This window comes from Miscanthus floridulus, chromosome 3 (assembly GCF_019320115.1).
Source record: "Miscanthus floridulus cultivar M001 chromosome 3, ASM1932011v1, whole genome shotgun sequence".
Taxonomy (NCBI): domain Eukaryota; kingdom Viridiplantae; phylum Streptophyta; class Magnoliopsida; order Poales; family Poaceae; genus Miscanthus; species Miscanthus floridulus.
Window position 1 is genome coordinate 75703260 of NC_089582.1, and position 11590 is coordinate 75714849.

Here is an 11590-nt window from a genome sequence, read left to right on the forward strand (position 1 = left end):
GTAGTTATATTTATATGCCTGTGCTTGCAATATAATACAAACGGAGGCCAAACTGGAACAAGGTAAAAGTCAGTGTACCTGCTCAAGATTATGTATTGCTCATACATCTAGGATAACGCTAAAGACATACAGCAACATCAGTAGTGATTAATATTTATACAAACCTACAACAATATCCCCATGCAATCAAAATTACTACTCTGTTAGGAATCAACTACAGCAATAAATGACAAAATTATATTAGACGATATACAAACAACAAATCCTGTGGTCAAATTGTCCAGAGACCACAGCCAATTAATCCATATACTTTCAGTAAAGCACTTACTTTCAATCTTTGAAGCACCCCCTTATGCTAATGCCCACAACTAACCCTGCAAAGTGCAGGGTAGCATAATCCTGCACATTATAGGATTTAGCTTACCAAACAAAGGAATGAACCTCTCATTTCCTTACCTCTATGCTCCTCTAAAAGATCACTAACAAGCATCCAGTCTGCATCCTTATTGTCATATGTAAGGACATAATCCTGGTCTTTGAGGGCATCCACCTTTGAGCCATTAGTCAGCCTATCTTTCCTCGATGATTTATGTAGACCACTTTGACCATTAAAATCATAGGCTAAGTAAATATCCTTGTGAAAAAAGACATACTATGCAAAAATTATTCAGTGAACGGTGCAGTACTTGTGTAATTACAAGAGGGGAATGCATCAAACAGAAGCATAGAACCGAACACCACTCACCAGTGATGAAGCAGCTAAACATCTTCTAAAGCGCCATGGAGAGGTCCTTGTAGCTGGAGTACATCTTGATGTCCACCTTCCTGAGGTAGGGCGCGCCATCCATGCTCACCTTCACATACATGGGCCCGCCTCTGGACACGGCCTCCTCTGCTAGCACCTTGCTCTTGGAGGTGCTCGTGGCGAGGGTGTTCTTCCAATAGCTCCACATGGGGGGCCATCCCACCAACTGCGCTCTGCACAGATCAACAGAACAGCATCGGTCAGTTCACCGGGCATCCAGTTCTAGGCCAAAATAGTAATGCTTGCGATGAATCGAAGCGGGGTCTTACTTGGTAGTCGACGGCATGGCGGGGGGAAGCTTGCTTATCGTCGCTAGCCTTGATAGCGCCAGGGTGCTGGGTGGGGTCTGGAAAGGCGCGCTTGGCAAAGACGCTAGCGGATGCGGCAGTCGGCAGGGGGTCGAGGGAGAGCGCGGTCATGACGTCCTCACAGTAGTCCTAGTTGCGGTAGGAGGACTCAGAGCCCAGCAGGCCAAGGTGAAGTGTGAGATGGGGAACCAGCGAGGAGGAGGAAGAGGTTGGGGTCGACGGCGCGGCCCCGCAGATCACCTCCGAGAATTTGGCAGCAATCTGGTTGCCTGCACTGGCTGCTAGGATGTGTAGCCGCCGTGCCCTTCGCCCAAACCCTAGGCATGGACGCTCCTATGCATGGAGGCACTGCCGCCGTCTCCTGACCCGTCTCGCATGAAAAACAAGGTGGAGGTGGAAATCAAATCCAGAGCATGAGCGTAGGGACGAAGTCGCACGGATGGTTTGCTGCGTGCGGCAGGATGAGGAGGTTGACACACTCAATGTGGACCGTTGGATGGGAGTGAGTAAGAAGAGAGAAGAAATTAGAAGCAATCTGGACAGTCTATTTTAAAGATGTTGTTTTTCTAGGTATAATTTTATGGGTGGATGGATGGGGGCCATCTCAGCAGGGGACATTTTTTGTGTGGATTTAGCAAAGAAAAAAGTGGTGAATTAGTAGAGTAGATGCTTGTGGGGCCATAGAAACATCTTAAACATGTTTAGAATGATACATAGAACAAGTTTGGTATTCCTGGCATGAGCCAAAATAGCTCCCAAGTCATAGCTATACTAGATACCATCATTTTCAAGTTACTAGTTGGACTAAAGTTGAACTAGGCACTAGAGTGCTTGCATGGTAGTGCACCCTTAAGCAAAGTTGTAGTACTTGACTAGGGTAACAATGTTTATTTTTGGGTCAAGATCTAATTCAGTGCATAGCATGCTCAAAAATAGCTCACGAGTAGCAAAAGAATTACTGTTTTTGACTTTGAAAATTTTTAAGTCTAGGATCGAATTAGAGTTTCAAGTGCTGCACTTTGGGATGATATAACTTGCAAACCATTAGGATTTAGACCAAAGTACTTTGAGCAAAATTGTAGATCGTATGTATCTCTACAACTTTTGTTAATGTTCCTCTGAACAAATCACCACGGATTTGGAGTTAGACGATCACAAAGTAGCATTGTCAGACACTGTCATCGACTCTGATGGCCACGTCCATGCGCACGTCAGTGGCCGACTGAACATAGGACGTGCCTGCCGCATGGCTACCATACATTGGTGATGGCCTGGCTGGTCAGGCTGGAGCGTACACCGTGCTCCGTGCGCCGCTGCGCGGTCATACACGTGGTCGGAGCTCACCGCCGTCTCACTAGAACCCTAACCCACACTAGATAGCTTCGTTAGGATTCCGCAAAACCATAGTGCACCTCACTAGAGCATGTGATGGCTGGAGAACATCGGCGTACCACTGCGCTACCTCCACCATCCGCCATTGCCACCGGTGAGCCATCTTCGGTGAACCCTAGGTCACGTCTTCACCACCCACCAACGCGGCTGGATGAGGGGAACATGTTGGTGTCACCCTCGTCGCCGGTGTTCTCGCCACCGATGAGATAGGGGTGGCCGAAGCGCCTCCCCTGCCCCAGTATCACTAACGTGTGGGTCCTACTAACCAGCGGGTCCCAGCTGTCAGCGGCTGCATTAAGAATTTGAATTTATTCTTTTTTTAGAAATATAGGCAAACTTTTAAAATTCATAAGTAGAGTTGTAGATGTTCATTTTGGGTGAACAAAATTTTGTTGGATTAATCATGAAGTGTACTAGTTGATAAAAATATAAAACCTACTGTTTTGGATGTTTTTCTGGGAGAATTAAATTGAGCTATATAAGTGCTTTTAAATTGTTTTTAATCTTGTAAAATGCATAACTTAAGCTAAGAAAGTGATAAAATTGTGATTCCAATTTTTGCTGATCTTGTGTTGACATGATCTAGCTATGAAAAATACTAAACCTACAATAAGCATACTTGGAATATGGTCTTCCTATTTAATCTTAAATAATTGCTAGTTTCTAGTAAAAATAAATAGGGTAAACATACATAACTAATGATCATGCAAATTTTTACATAGTGTTATGGTGCTAGTATTAATGTTATAAAAATATGAAATATTATGTTTGACACTTTTCTCTAGGCTAAACTATTTTTGCTAAAATAAGCCTATGTAACTTGTCATTTTTGTAGAAATGGCTATACTTATCCAAATAGCATGAAATTTGTACAGTAGACTTTTGGAGTCATATGTAGGCTACTGTAATATTCTCAGAATTTATTGTGTACTTTTGATATATTTTCCTTATTTCACCTTAGTGTCCAAATAAATTAATAAAGGAATTTAAATAATTTATTTGGGCTTGGCCATCATGTTTTCTAGAGTGTGTATGATGCTTATGAACTATTGGTACCATTGGTTGTGCCCAAATTTGATTGCTTAAATGCAGTGAAATATTAATTGCTCTATAATTCAATTTTAGCGACTGTTTCGATAGTTTCAGTTGTTAAGTAAATTGCATGGGTAAGGTGATGTTTGCTGTGAATCTTGTCAATAACAAAATTGTAGATAACTTACTTATCTTGCTTGTGTATAATTTTCATGGCAATCGGCTAAATGGTTTGAGAGTTATAGTTGTTAGAAGTTGGTCTCCCGAAGTGCTTACTCTCTGGAAATTCTTTATAGATCTAAGAAATTGTCTTGTTTGACTAGGATAGAGGTGAATCAGCTTATGGTGAGTAAATAAAAGTTGTAGGTAATTTCATAATATTTCCAAAAATTCTAGGATCATGGGATTTGGATGAGTGGAACTCCAGTTATGAAGAAAACATGTAGTGGTTGTTTGTGGTTCAAAATTGACTTGGTGAGAAGTGTTAGAAATTTCTAGAGAAGAGATATGCACCTACTCAGTAAATAAGAATTCAACTTTGTTATCATCCTAATGACCTAATATGATAGTCATCATTTAACCATGCACATTATCATGTCATGTCATCCATGACCCTTCTTATGCATTCATGATTCTCACTTTTTGCATGTGCATGCAATAGGTGCGATGGAAGAAATCATCGTGTTGGAGTATGAGGCCGATCCCTAGGAAGAGCATCAGGAAGTGTAGCAATAGGAGGCCCTTGGAGAAGGCAAGCCCGATGGTGAACAGTTGCCCAAGTGTCTAGATCATCAGCCCTCAACCTTTGTGAAAGGCAAGCCCCGGAGCATTCTAAGCCTCCTATGTTTTCAAACTATCAACTTGAGTCCTTTTATGTTGATGCATTAAGTACTAGGAAATGATTAGAACCACTTGTTGCATATATCTTCCTTGTCTATATATATATATATATATATATATATATATATATATATATATATATATATATATATCTTGAATCCTATGTAGGTCTAGGATCGAATATATGCTTAGCCATGCTTAGTTGGTAGAAGTCAGGTGATTACGGTTGGCTATATTTGCTAGCATGGAAATAACTATGTGTCAATGAATAAAGGAGACTAGGCAAGATCGTGATAGAGAAGCAACAAGGCATGGAGGTCTTGGGTGTCTATCTATCCACATCTATGTCGATTAAGGACCGATTCACTGTACGTCCTCATGTCATGTTGAATGCATGCCTATCACTTAGCTGGATAGATCCGATGATATGACCGTGAAGCCGAGTAGTTCAATTCATGCCGAGCCCCGATAAGTGGAAGTGCGCACACTAGAGGTAGTAAGGATGTGTGGAGAGCCAATGGCATGAGTCCAAGGGCAGGTTCGAGACCTGATCTTCCTGGTAGATTGGTAGAAACTCTAAGGGTGCGGTGCTGGTTGGACCCTCGACTATACTTGAATTGTACCAATGGTGACCTGAGGCTACCTTAGCATGGGTGTGCCTTGGTTTATGTTAGGAATAAATTCCCTAGCTAGGTAGGAATTGATTCAAATCACCATCTCTCTCGGATAGTGAGAACTTGACTGAGCAGCGACAACGTAGAAGCACTAATTGAAACTTGGTGGTTATGATGGTTGCTCAAATTACTACAACGGATATGGTTACTAATGCTTGTTTAGCTTGATCAAGTACTTGCTCTAGTACAAGTGCTAAATTATAGATGCTTAATTGAATAGGGATAACTTTAAGCTAAAGATATTATATATTTCAAGTTATGCACTTAAGCTTTTTATGTAAAATGTTGTCAAGCTAGCTCCACCTTTAAAGCCTTGCATACTCCTTGGTGTCTTATTATTTTGGTTTATGATAGGTAAGTCTAGCTGAGTACATTCTTGTACTCAGGGTTTATTCCCATTTATTACAGATGAGGTGATGTACCATGGTTACTACAAGCATTGCATAACTCCTATAGTTGATGAAGAGTAAGACCAAGGGCATGGTTATTCTATATCATCTCATCTATGTGCTTTTGTTGGAGATGATCTTAAACTGGCTATGTATTTGAACTATCTTGATGTTGTTTCAAAACTATGTTGCTTCCACTACTAAATTTGTGTTGTAATAACTTTGTTGAAACTCTGATGTATGAGAAATATTTGTGAACCTGTTGTAACATGTGACTTGTATGTTGAATCATGTACGATCTTGGCTTGTATGTTGGTTGATTCGAGATCCTTCATGGTACTATGTTGCTTGTATGGGCTCAAGTATGACAGTTTGACTACCTCGGTGGTTGCTATTGTACTTGTGCGCTTATAAATTAGACAGTTCTGTTACATTAACTCTCACATGATTTCGATTTATATCTAAAATAAAAACTCTAACTCTATTCCCTCTCCTCATTTCAAAGAGACTTTGTAATATAACATAATGCACTCATATAATTTAGATGCATGTTGGGTGTCTTGAGTTGGCTCTTGTTGGAGTTCATTGTTTGATTGTAGGACCAAATAGATTTAGAAGGTATAGAAAAACCATTGGAAGAAATAGGAAGAGCCTCCCTCTCTTTCTTGGCCTAAAGCCACTAGCCAGCCTAGCCTCCCTCCCCACCTTTGGCCCAAGGCAAAGCCCCTGACCCAGCTCACGACCTACCCTTCGCCTGGCCCATCCAGCATCATAGGCCAAGCCTAGCCCCACCTCCTTCCATGCTGGCCCACATGGTGCCTAGCCTAGCCAGCCTCTTCAGCTCCTCGCCTAGCTTGTTCGCGTAGTAGCCCCACCAGGCCCAGCCGACCCATGATGACCCATGCCCCTCTGTGAACCCTAGAGCAGAGGTGTTCCTAGTTGCCTCTTGGCCACTGCCGCCACTCGGAGTAGCGCTCCCACATGCCTTGGCGTCCATACCACCTACAGGATCGGTCACCATGTGTCCTCCCCCTTACACGAATGACAAGGATCATCATGAGCCCACTAGAGCCCTAGAAACCCTCCGTTTCCCTTGCCTTATTCCCCATTGATGTTGCCACCCTCATCTCCTCTTCCACCCTATCAATCCTAAGCGCCATGCCCAGCTGCATAGCCACGCAGGCTAGCCACCACCGGCCACGGTCCCGCCACTGCCGATCAGAGCTCACCGTAGGCACTCACATCCATGACCGGTGCCATCGTGCTCCACCACGGCCTCGCCCGCTGCTGTCGGTGTGCCACGCTATGGCCATAGACACGCTGAGGACCCTAGCTATGGCTTTGATGCCCTAGACCACCTCCATGCCATTAGAGCCCGAGCACCCCAACTCCCTTGCTCTAGGCCCGTGGTGACGAGCTGTGACCCCACGTTGAAGCCCTGGCTGCCTCTTGCTTCAACCCACAACCACGATGGCCTTCCTTGACACCTAAGCTAGTGCCCATGATGCTATCCTTCACAACGCCTTAGGACAACCTCGCCTCCTCACCGCTAGAGCCACAGCCAGGGGCAGCATGTCCACGCCATCCCTACTCCACCAAAACCGTGCCTTGCTACTGCATGGCGTCGCGATGAAGGTGCCCCACTAAACCTTGCATCGTGACCATGATGGCATCACTACAACCCTAAGCTAGAGACCGAGCTCCACCGCCTCCTGCTTTTCCTGAACCATGAGCATGACATCGAGCAATGGCTATGTCAGTGTCCGCATTGTCACCTCGACCCCACTGTGGACATGACCATGAACCATGCCTCCACTATCGAGCCCGAGCTCTGCCTCAAGCCTTTGCCTCGCCATGACCACACCGAGCACCTCGACGCCAACAACTAGCCCCGCCACCATCGCCATAATGACCTCCTATAGCCACGAAGCCTCTGCACTTGCCTCACCAAAGCTCCACCACCTCTGTGGGCCTATACCATCATCAAGCCCCAACTACCTTGCTACTCTAAGCTCAACCATGTCTGGCCACTACTGGCTGGCCATAGTTGCACCGGTTGGCTATGGCCACCTTTTTTGGTTGACCTGTAGCTAGCTACCGCTTGGTCGCTTGCTGTCTATAGCTGGCCGGAAGGACACCACAACCAGGCTACAAACATCACTAGTGAGCTTTGGCCTTCACTGCACCATGGGTAAGATCCCTTCCTAGCCAAAGCCCTCACCTTTGGATACCGATTGCCATTTCCTAACCCTTTTGTCTGTGTGGCGAGAATCGATCTATGATCACCACCATGACGCTAGCATCACCTTGACCGAGGAATCGAAGTCGATGAACGGACTGCAAGCATGACCAACCCCTACTTCAATTATGGCAAGCCTCGAACTGAACCCCCACTAAGCGGCCATGACAATGTAGCTGCGTTACCCGTAATGAGCCCTACCCATGTCAAGCGACCTGCCATCCATGAGACCACCAGTGAGGAACCAAAAGTAGGTGCTTTCCAACCCTTGCCTGCTTGCCGAACCAAGGCCAAAGACCCCTCCATGTGTCTGTCCTTTGCACCATGAATATTCAGCAGGGACCTCGCCAACTGTGCCTTAGCGATGCTCATAGACACATCGCACATGCACCTTGTGCTTGCTGTGTCTTCCTATGGCATTCATGCCTTGGATGATGCTGACATGAGCATGTCCTCATCGCACAGGTCAAGCACCTTAGCATGATCATCGCTGCATGACCATAAGGCACCATCGCCACATGCTGCCACTTGTGTGAGGCCTAGATTCACACTATTACAACCACCGCAAACCCAGGTGCACCAAGGACGCCATGGCCTAGCCACGGCCATGATTGAACTCTCGAAGCTTACCACAACACCTAGATCACTCCTGTTTAACCTATGCTAAGTTGGCCCTCACCTTCCAACTTGGGAGGCATAAGGGTGTGTCTTAGCTCCACTTGAACCTTGCACACACACCACGTGCACCATTGTAGACATGCAAGCTATGGCCAAGACCTAGGCTTGCCACTGTTGTGCACCCAAGGTGCCACCTTGCGACCCAAGAACATCTCGACATTTTGTTGAGCACTCTGCAGGCACTATGTGACCCTCCACCATCAACTCTGGTGAGGCCTAAACCTTACATACCACAGGCGCTGTGCGCACTTCACACGCTGCCATGCCTCCATCGGCCCACCAAGCCATGCACGCACCTAGCCTCAGGCACTTGCACAAGCATGATGTATCCACCATGGCCATGGCACACCACAACCATGTCCGTTCCGCTGGGCTACACCATTTCGGACACCACGGCCTTGCCTTTGCCTCGGATACCTGTAGCCACGACGAATCCTTTCTTGGCTGCTACTGCCCAGACACTGCCACATGCCTAGGCACAAACCATAGAGCAACAAGAGCTTCCCACCGGCACACATGTTCTGCACCCACATGAACACATCGTTCCCATCTACCGCGAGCTCATGTCGCTGGTCCATCAAAGCACCTTGGTGGGCACCAGCCCTTGCCCTCACTTGATTCCTAGAGATCATGGCTGGAAACATCACTAGGCACCTGCACTCATGCCACACATGCATGACTTAGCATCACTGCTGTTGTGGGTTGCCTATGTTCATGGGCATGCACATGAGCGCCACCGTTTGACCTCACCCTGCACATCGCTCGCACCACACCAACCTTTGCCAAGCCACACCGAGTGAGCACATGGTTGCTCGAGCTTGTCATGGGGGACACGACTAGCTACTGTCACTGGCAAGGCCTATCAAAGCTGTGTGCACACAGCCACTAGAATAGGCACGTCATCCATCGCCCAAGGAAAACGGCCAATGCATTGCCTTTCTGGCTTGCCGCACCTCGCATCACACTGCATGGATGCTGGCTCTACCCTGCTGCGCTCTTGGCCGAGGTTACCACATGGGCCTAGGAGCACCCACCATCATGCGTTAATACCATGGCAATGGCGCTGCCATGACAAATCATCGTCCCCACTTTGTCAAGCCTTGACTTTTGCCTAAGGCCTAACCTATGAGCCCTGTCCTGCCCAGATGCATTCTTAGAGCCTAGTCCCATCCGTTAAAAGCCACCAGTGCACCTTAGCACCATCATGATGCACGTATGACCTCTAAGGCCCCAGAGTGGAGCCATGCCTTCTCCGCTCAAGCCTAGCCCACCATGCTATCATGTCCACATAGCCTTGAACCACAACACGCCCATCACTTGTGTGTGTGCATCAATGGATTGCCATGAACCATGCCACATGTAGAACACCCCACTAGCAATCTTGTATGGCACAACACCACAGACGACTATCAAGCACACAAGATGAGCACTCTTGGTGATCCCCTCGGGCATCTTGTCAAGCACCAGGCGTGCATCCTTCTCTGGCCACTAGGACGCGGGTGTGTAAAGCCTTAGATATCTAAGCCCTTGTCATCGAGTGGCCATCGCTGTGCCTTATGATCACTAACGTCGCTCAAATTGCGACCATAGAAACTGCCTTGCTCACCCCATGTAACCACAAAACACCCTTGTGGCCTCACTGCGCAAGGTGTCATGCCACCATGATTGTTGTCGCTGGGCTTGGTCATGCCAAGCCCTAAGCTGCCACCCTTGCCCCATCTGTTATCACCTCTATGGAGCTCAGTGAGTCCATGGCTGCATGACCACCACCCGTCAAGCTACATGTTGCACATGACAATCATGCTATGCGACCTCCATGTCGAGCCTGACAAGAATCCTTAGCAATAATTGGAAGCACCTCTAGGTGATTGGTTGTTGGACCATGACCACTCAAGTACACATCTAACGAACATGTGGATGCCATATTATGCACATGCATAGCAGACTCGAACCAATGGGACTACGTTGCCACCCTTACCCAAAGCGAGTCTTGTCCCATGTAGCCACACCAAGCACAACTATGCTCACTCAGCTTGAGCTGAGCTGAGCCAAGCCTAAGGCCCTATGTCAGGTCTTGTCACAACATTCGAGTACCCATGACCTTACCCTGTCCCATTATTGGGGCTGAGTTGATCTGACGTGGCCATACCACCAGCCTACACTGAGCACCACCATGACGTGGCCACAACCTGACCGAGTCGAGTCCCAACCTGCAACCCATGCAACCACCTCAGCATTCAAGCATGGTAATGCCAAGACTGACCTAATCCTAGACCTTGGCTTAGACAAACCTCCACTTGATAACTTCACCTTTACCCAAACCTAGCTTGACTTAGCTTCGGCTATTCAACCCCTATATCCCTAAGAACCTGACGCCAACATAGGGGGCCCGTCAACCATGTGTCCATGATGAACCTAGTCTCACCATGGCACCTAACCTAGACCCAGAGCCACCTTGTGTCCACCAAAGCCTAGGTCAAAGCCATAGGTTCACAACCATGTATGAGCGAATTTGCTTCTTCTTCATTCTTTTGGCTCTTTGTGATAATCTGTAGTTTATAGGGTTACCGGTTGGATGTGCGTCAGCTCTGGAGGAGGACCTGTGGAGTGGAGCTGACCTTGGAGGTGGAGGCCCATGCTAATCGACTACATCGACTAATGGAGACTTGTACCACTTCTACCTCAACATCGTAGGTGTCATGGCAACACCTTTTCCTTAGAGAATCCTATTAGGCATTGCAAAGTAGAACTATTAGCGCTTTATATTTGTTCCTTTGCTAGAATATGTGATGCATGCTATTGTCTGAGCCTTGATTACCTTGATTGAAACCACTTCACCCTGAATACCCAGCACCGTGCTCGCACTTATATATATGCCTATCTGCTTGCTTGCATTTACTCCATCATAATTACATATATTCCTTGTTATGTGATGTATGATGGATGTTGGATGATGTGGATGGTGGATAGGGTTTTAGCCATGAGGCACCGCCATGAGGTATATGGTTTGATACGCGATGAGAGCGGTGAATCTCGAGTGGGTGGTGGTAATGTGAGGAGTTCTAGAGATAGTTCCTTGCCCTTGACCTAATTCTTGGAGATACTGGCTAGAGCGAGAGGTTGCTGTGGTGTACAGAGAGCACCAAGGGTAGTTCCTACGGTGGGAACACAGAATCCTAAGGGGATGGCAGTCCTCGAGGGACTTTGGGATAAGGCATTTGGGGATGTGATAG

General features: G+C 46.8%; 1 pseudogene; it reads right to left on the reverse strand.

Annotated features, from left to right (window-relative positions):
- Positions 1-330: 330 nt before the first annotated feature.
- LOC136543899 (auxin-responsive protein IAA5-like) lies at positions 331-2438 on the reverse strand (annotated as a pseudogene).
- Positions 2439-11590: the final 9152 nt, after the last annotated feature.